The 8,232-nt window shown below is 34.0% G+C and overlaps 1 long non-coding RNA gene across 1 annotated transcript; it reads right to left on the bottom strand.

Moving 5' to 3' along the window:
- Window positions 1–1,630: 1,630 nt before the first annotated feature.
- Window positions 1,631–5,999, bottom strand: LOC110224040 (uncharacterized). The gene is made up of 3 exons (XR_002328849.2): window positions 5,925–5,999; window positions 4,355–4,404; window positions 1,631–2,498 (listed from the first exon to the last, which is right to left on the bottom strand). It is a non-coding gene; the product is annotated as an uncharacterized LOC110224040 (long non-coding RNA).
- Between the last annotated feature and the right edge of the window lie 2,233 nt (window positions 6,000–8,232).

Genomic DNA, 8,232 nt, shown 5'->3' with positions numbered 1-8,232 from the left:
TTGTTCAACTATTCTCTGGCACATAATTTATTGCCAGTTTGTTTTGCTATTACAAATAATACTTTTATGGATACTTTCTTATATATTGTTCTCTTCTGGCTGTCAATAACCACATGAAAGAATCATTCACTTTCCGAATCTGCCTTTATCTTCTCAAGTCCTTGCCTTTGATCAGTATCAATGACCAAAATAATAACTACCCTTCGAAGTTGTCTGGTCTCTTGCTTATAACTTCATAATCACTGAGTAGTAGCATCAGGTATGACAAATATCAAGAGGCTTTTCTTTCATCCTAAGGCATATTTTCCTACCCTCTACCCCTCTCACAAGTTGGGATTCTTCTCTGACCCTAAAGATCGTCTTCATTTTGTACATCAAAACTCTTCTTCTCTTTTGTGGTTGTTGTATTAAGGAACACTTCATATGAGAACGAGGAGGTATTCATAAGTTCTAGGCAGGAGACCCACCTGCTCTTTAAGAATGAATAGTAAGTACTGGGATATGGCAGAAAGTCTAGAATATGTTCCAGGTAAGTCACTACAAAGTGTTGCTGTTCTTCTTACCTTCTGAAAGTCAGGTCCTTGGTCTTTGTTGCTTCTGCTTGTAACTCTTAGTACAATATTTCATTTTTAAATGCTCTACAATGTATTCTCTCCCCTTTCATTCTGAAGTTGAGAGTGATTTATTGAATGTCCTTCATATTATAATTGAAACAATGCAGTGTGCGAGTCTAACTGTAAAGGAAAAGATCTACTCCTATACACTTGAAGCAATTCCAAGCTGTTGGTTATTTTTGATCAAATATAAACTACAGTATAATGAGGGTGTTCAGTGTTCAGCCAGGGGGTGTTCCATCCTCAGAGCATTTTCTGTCTGCTGCCAGCCCACGTGGAAGAGGATGGCAATCCCGCTTCCAGAAAGTGATGGCAAATTCAGAAATGAATTCACTAGGGCAAATGCTATATAGAAATTGCTTTATGTTTAAACCCACTCAACTCAGGGATTGAAGTGGCATGAGGGACAATATGAGCCCTAGTGTTGGGGGAAGATGCTTTGCAACTACTGTTCTTGCTACATATTTCTAGAAAATATCCTTTTGTAAAAGCTAATTGACATTAATTTTAATGAAACTGGAGTACTAATCACTGGTGGTTGACATTGGGAAGAACACACTGGGGACACAAATTAAAAAAAAATACAATGGGGCTTGTCCCTCTCTTAGCATTAGAGAATAACTCCAGCCCCTCAAAAATACTCCTAGAATCTTAAAGGGGTTAGGCTTTGAGGAATCTGTTTCATTAGCATGAGTGGGATTTGGGATGAGGATTTCCAGAACAATATAAAAGCCACAAAAAGAATCCCAAGCATATCTAATGTATCAGATTGAAGTTGAACATTCAGTTGAAATGTATTCATCTGAATAGTCAGGCCTAGTTAAGCCAAAAATCAAACAATAAATAGACAAAATACAATTTCCCCAAGTTCATGTCCTAGAGCATGTAATTCCAAAAAATTTAGTGTACTAATTAAAATCAATTTCATACAACCACAGAATTGTACAATGTTAAAACTACAAGATAATTCAAAAGAATATAAGAAATCAGTTCTAATCTTGGTTGTATTTCTTTTTAATTGAACCAGCTATATAACCTTGAACAGGAAATTTATCCACTCTGGATCCCAGTTTGTTTGTTTGTTTATTTCTTTGTTTGTTTTCTGTTAAAATGAGGAAGTTGTACCTAGTCCAGTTCTTCAATATTATCTAGACCTGCCCTTTCCATTTCCCAGATAAGGAAACAGACCCAAGAGATTTGCCCAAAGTTACAGAGCTAGTTAGTTAGTGACACAGTTGGCACTAGAACTCAGTTCTCTTTACTTCATTCATGCTTTGTGTCGCTCACTCATATGACTCCATGAATCAAGAATGAATTTCCCAAGGTGCATCACATCAACTCTTTTTGACTACATATTTCTGATGTGGAAGAATCCCTCCCAAAATTTCTGTCTTCTGCTTTCTGGGTCAGTTATTTTACTTGCCACTAGTCACACTCCATTCAACAAAGGCAACTTTTTTCTCCAACTACGTCTTTGACAGGGCATCCTGTACATCTGAACATGACCAAAGACTTAGCAATGCAACCAGGAGGTGTGATGTGACTTTAGAATTGGACTGAAGGTAAAAATCCTGTGATCATCGTATCTAGCTATGCATTTGCATTATCATTTCATAAGGCAAAACAGAAGGTGACATAAGCCCACTGCCATCCCTTAGTTTTTGACGGAACATATTCATCAAAAAAGCATGCAGTCCCCCTGAGCTTGCAGCCATATGCTACGGGAAAATGTCACCAGTTAAAGATGTATTCATTTGCTGTTTTGAAAACTCTGTTTGATATTCATGCATTCCAAGTGTTTTGACCTAGATTTCTGTAGAGGCATTAGATCCAGTACTGTGCAGGAAGCTAGACAGCTGTTGCTTGTGTAGTCAAAGGAAGAATCTAAAGTAAAAAAAAAAAAGAATAAAAAAAGAAAACATTTATTAATGGGTGCCAACATTTTGCACAGCCAATATGTTTAATACTAGATTAACTAATATAAGCATATGGGGATGCATTTGTTGCAAAGCTTTAAAGAAAAGAACAAAGAAAAAAGTTGGAAATATCTAAAGTTCACAGGGAATAGAATTTGCACTTTCTCCTATAAATGAAAGCTTGGTGAAATGGCAACATACTTTAATTATAAGCAAGTGGCTAATGTCATAGCATTTGGGTTTTTTTTCAGGGGAGATATGTGATATTCCACTCTCTGCACACATTTTGGCTAACACCAAGGCAGATAGATGATGGCAGATCTTTGTTGACATCAACTCACCTTACATTCTAAATAATATGTTCTTTTGAATCTTATCCAGTCTATTTATTCAGCTGTGAATTATCATACTCATCATTATTATTGTTAATAATTATAATAGATTCAATTCTTAGAAATTGTTGATCTTTCATTTCTAAATCTGACCAAATTATGTCAAAAAATGTAAGAATTGCAAAGGATCTCTTAGTCCAACCCATTCATTTTATAGAGGAAGAAACTGAGTCCCTAGAGATAAAATAGCCTAAGTCACTTACAGAGTGGCAAAGCAAAACTACTTAGTAGTAGGAGCAAGAGCAGTAAGAAGGCACCGGTAAAAAATAAAATAAAAGACTGACATTCACATAATGATTTAACATTTGCAAACACCTTTATGCACATCATCTCATAAACTCTTCACAACTCTGCAATCTTTCATCCATCAATAAAATGGTACCCATATGGCATCCATCAATAATATAGTGCCCAATAAGCAATGTTTTTCATTTGTGTGTTTATTTCCCTACAGGTATAACTATCCTCATTTTGCAGATGATAAAGCTGAGATTTGAAGAGTTTAAGTAAGATTCAAGCTCAAGTGTTTGCAGATACCATGCCCAATTCTCTTTCTACTATAGCATATGAAATTTGCAACATTTCTGTTTCCTAGTCAGGGTTTCACTATATAACCCTACCTTAGTTATTTGTTCTGACATTAACCAGTTATATGACCTTGAAAAAATAATAACTCCATTTTCTCATCTGTAAAATGAAAGGGTTGTACATCATGACTTTAAGTAAGGAGGAAAACCAGCTCTGTGAAGCCCAATATGAACGTGTGTGAAAACAAAAACCTTATGGTTTTGAGTTGATGGATAACTACAGACGGACTTAGAGGAAAAGAGATGATACCAGATTCTCATGAACTCTAAGTAAAGAATAGAAACTTGTTTTTCCCCAACTGATTCTCATCAATCTAGGAAGACCAACACTGAGCAATATTTTTTTTTCATCAAAAGGATCAGTTTCATGTTACTTATTAGGGGTCCGATGACAACCCACCTTGTTGTAGTATTAAAGATCAAACCTTTGGCTAGAAAATGATGGATATCTGAAACTGTCCCCAAACCATGGAAGACTTGTACAAACTGATACAGGGTGGAAGAAGGACCAGGGAGGGGAACAATTTATACTGTAACAACATAAAAACTCATAATTTTGAAAAAAATAAAAATAAAAAATCATAATTTTTAAAGCAGTTTCAGAATGCTGATCAATACAATGACCAACCATGATTCCAAAGGTATGATGATGAAGAATACTACTCAACACCTGACAGTGAAGTAATGGACTAAACATGAAAAATAGCAAACACATTTTGGGACATGGGTAATATGGAAATTTTGCTTGACCATAAATATTGATTATGAAGTGTTTCTCTTTTTTTAATGGATATAAAAGGTATAGAGAATAAATATTTGTTAAGTTAAAAATAAATCATAAATACCTCTTTTTTGGTTCATACAAATTTCAAGTCACTTTTGACTCCCTGACACTCTTTAAAAGAAAAAAAAATGATATCTTTTAACAACAATTTACAAATACTTCATTTCTGCAAACTTTTAAACATAGGATAAAGACTAATTTCTGTGCCTTGTATAAAGGAATGTAAAAATATATTTTGAATTAATACAAATATATAAGAGTATAAGCCATTCCCTAATGGATAAGTGCTACCAGGTTATAAACAGGCAGATTTCAAAATAAGAAATGGGATTTCAAACAACTATGAGGTTTCATCTCACACTCATCAGACTGGCAACAAGACCAAAGACAAAAATGATCATTTTGGAGGGGCTGTGTACAGACAAGTATGCAAATATATCATTACCATAGCTGTGAATTGGTCCAATTGAAATAGAAATCATTTGTAATTGAATCTCCCAAATCACTAAATTTTACATGCCTTTTTCTTAGCAATAGCATTTCTTGGCATAAAACCAGAAATGTTAAGAAATATATTTAAACACATTTGTAGCAGCACTTGTTCATTTTTTAGTAGCAAAGAACTAGAAACAAAGGAGGTGCCTAGTGATTGGGGAATGGCTAAACAAATTATTGGTACATGCATGTAATGGAATATTTCTGTGACAAGAAATGGTAAATGTGACACATTTAGAAAATACTTGTGAATACTTATATGCACTGATGCAGAGCAAAGTAAACAGAACCAAGAGAACAATTTACACAATAGCCACAGAATTCAAAGAAAAACAATATCCAGAGGCTTCAGAATACTGATGAATACACGGACCAATCATAACTTCGGGAGATTGATGGTGAAGCATTCCTCCCACCTTTTTTTTTTTTTTACAGAAGTGAAGAAGGGGTATAGAAGGAAGCATATATTTTCAGATATGACCAATGGGTTGATGTATTTTACTTGATTACACTTATTTGCTATGAAGGAGTTCTATTGATGATAGAGGTTAGGTGTAAAGTCAATGGGATGTGAAAGCAATGTATTATTTTTTAAAGAGTATCAATAAAATGTTCTTTTTTAAAGAAAAAAACTGTCTATTTTCTGTTGCTCTTGTACACATTGCAAACAAGGTAGAGGCTGTGGTACATTAATAACAGTCTATGTATTACATGTGGTAGTGTTCTGAAATATTTATTATCTACTACATGCTAACACTGTTTAAACCTGGAGAAAATATGCTGGATTTAGTCAGAGAAAGCGGATTCTAATTCTTGCTCTGCTAATACTAGTGGAGTTACTTTCCTTCTTTAGGTTCTAGTTTGGGTTATATTCTATAGAATGAAGAGGCTAGACTTGACCTCTAAACTTAAGATCCAGTGATATTTGGGATTATAAGAAATTATTAAATATGTATAATATTTTAGATATTTGTTCATATAACCTATTGACCTTGTTATAAAAGGAAAGAATCAAAATATGTTCAGAGGAATGTTTTGAATACCTCAGATTCTTTTTAAAAAAATCAGTGTTTTAATAATAACTTTCATTCCTATAACCACCTATGATTGATTAGAGAGGAGCAAGTCTCTGTTACCTGTTGTGAGTTTTCAAGGAGCTGATGTATTAACCTAAAAGAAAAAAGTCAGAAAAAATAATGATTATGATGATGTTGTTGCTGCTGACAAATGGAATTTATATAGAATAATAATGATAAATTGCATTTCTATGGTACTTTAAAGTTTACCTATTTTATCTCCTTTGGTCACCAAAACTCTGTGAAATATTGTGTCATTAAAAACCTGGAAAGAATTACATGAACTGATGCATAGAACCAGGAGAATGTTGTATACAGTAACAGGAATATTGTTCAATGAAGAACTGTGAATGACTTAGCTATTTCCAACAATACAAAGATTCAAGATACCCAATGGATTAATGATGAAGCATACTATCTGTCACCAGAGAAAGAATTGATATTGATTAAAAATAGACTGAAGCATGCTATGTTTTTGAACTTTTTTCTTTCATTTTTTTCTCTTTTATTCACATCTTCTTGTACAAAATGACTAACACGGAAATGTTTTACATAATGGTACATGTATAACCTATATCTGAATGTTTACTGTCTAAGAAGAGGGAGGAATAGAATTTGGAACTCAAAATTTTAAATAAAAATATTTTTAAAATTTTAAATGAAATAGAAAACAACAAAAAAAGAAAAAATATGCTACTATTATCCACATTTTATAGATGAAAAAAGTGAGGCTGAGAGAAAGATTAAATGACTTGCCCATGGTCACAGCTCTAGGATGTGCTTGAGTCAGCATTTAAATGCAAGGCTTCCTGACTCCAAGTCTAGTGCTCCATCCACTGTGTTGCCTAGGGTTCAGATTTCACTCCTGGCACTTATTGGCTGTGTGACCTTGGGCAAGTTACAACCTCAGGACTTAGGATCATAGATCTAGACCTAACAAGGACCTCAGAGACTATTTAGTTCAATCCTCTCATTTTACAAATGAAGAAACTGAGGCCCAGGGAGGTTTAGTAATTTGCTCAAGGTCGCACAGTAAAATATGTATCAGAGATAAGACTTAAATACAAGTTCTCTGACTTCAATTAATGTTCTTTCCACTGTTCCATGCTTCTACCTTGGGCCTCAGTTTCCTCATCTGTAAAAACAAGGCATTGGACTAGATGACCTCTGAAGTCACTTTCAGCTTTAGATCTCTAATCCTATGGTGCTACAAGAAATTATACACACACACACACACACACACACACACTCACACACACATAATATATATATATATATATATACACATATACACATACACATATGTGTGTGTGTATGTATGCATGTATGTATGTATACACACACACACACAACACAGGAAAAATGTGTTGGGATTGCTAATGTAATAGAAACTGCCAATCGAGACCCATCACAGAGTCCAAAATGTCAAAAACATCTTTTAAGCAACAGAAAACCCCACACCCAACAAGCACTGAAGTTATTGCTAGGAAGATCTTTATTCGTTAGTTTTCCTATTGTATATGTATTTATTGGCTAACTACATCTATGGTATAGAGGCCTGATGTGTTTATAACAGGGTCCTTTGTATAACAAGGTGGCAGGTTCAGTATGTTAATGTGATTGAAAAGATTGAATATTCAAATTGACACTACCAATTCTTTCATGAATATCAAATGGGACATTTAGTGCTTCTTGGAATATCTAGGAGAAAGCTGTGAAAAAAGAAATACTGTATCTGGTAATAATTGCATGGGTCACACATATAAACTCTAAAATAAACAAAGCTCAGACTTGAGGAAGAAGTTGCAATGTAAGGTAAAGGTGTGAAACCGACAGATGGACATAGCATTTTGACTATGATGTAGCTGAAAACTCACTCTACTTACCCTACTTACAGTAGGGACAATACATAGCAGGTTTTCGCATAACTACCGAGACAATCAGTAGGAGATGCCAGAAATTAGTTTAATACTAAGGATTAGAGAATACCAAATATTTTTGTTTCAGTAGCATTAATTGAATTATTTTCTTGATGTGGTTATGGAAGAAAACCAAATCTTAAAAAATATGGAGAGAAATCAAGGCTTTATAGTATTTCCTAACACAGAACTCTAGTATTAACAGTCTGAATCTCAAATGAATGTAAGTTCTTTGAGGGCAGGGACTATTTCTTTTTTTCTTATTGACTCTATTCATAAAGCCTCATATAGTTACTTCCTTTCATACAGTAGATACTTAAATATTTTTAATTAAATTGAATTATATTGTGCTTGAGAATTCTGAGGACCAAGTGGTTGTTTTAATCATTTACCTGGGGTCTAGGAACAGAACTTTTAGAGAGTAGTTATTCTATTTATTTTACCAATCT

This window comes from Phascolarctos cinereus, unplaced genomic scaffold, assembly GCF_003287225.1.
Source record: "Phascolarctos cinereus isolate Bilbo 61053 unplaced genomic scaffold, phaCin_HiC Scaffold_3;HRSCAF=262, whole genome shotgun sequence".
NCBI classification, from domain to species: Eukaryota; Metazoa; Chordata; class Mammalia; order Diprotodontia; family Phascolarctidae; genus Phascolarctos; species Phascolarctos cinereus.
Note: the sequence above shows the minus strand (reverse complement) of the source record. Positions and strands in the feature narration are given on the sequence as shown.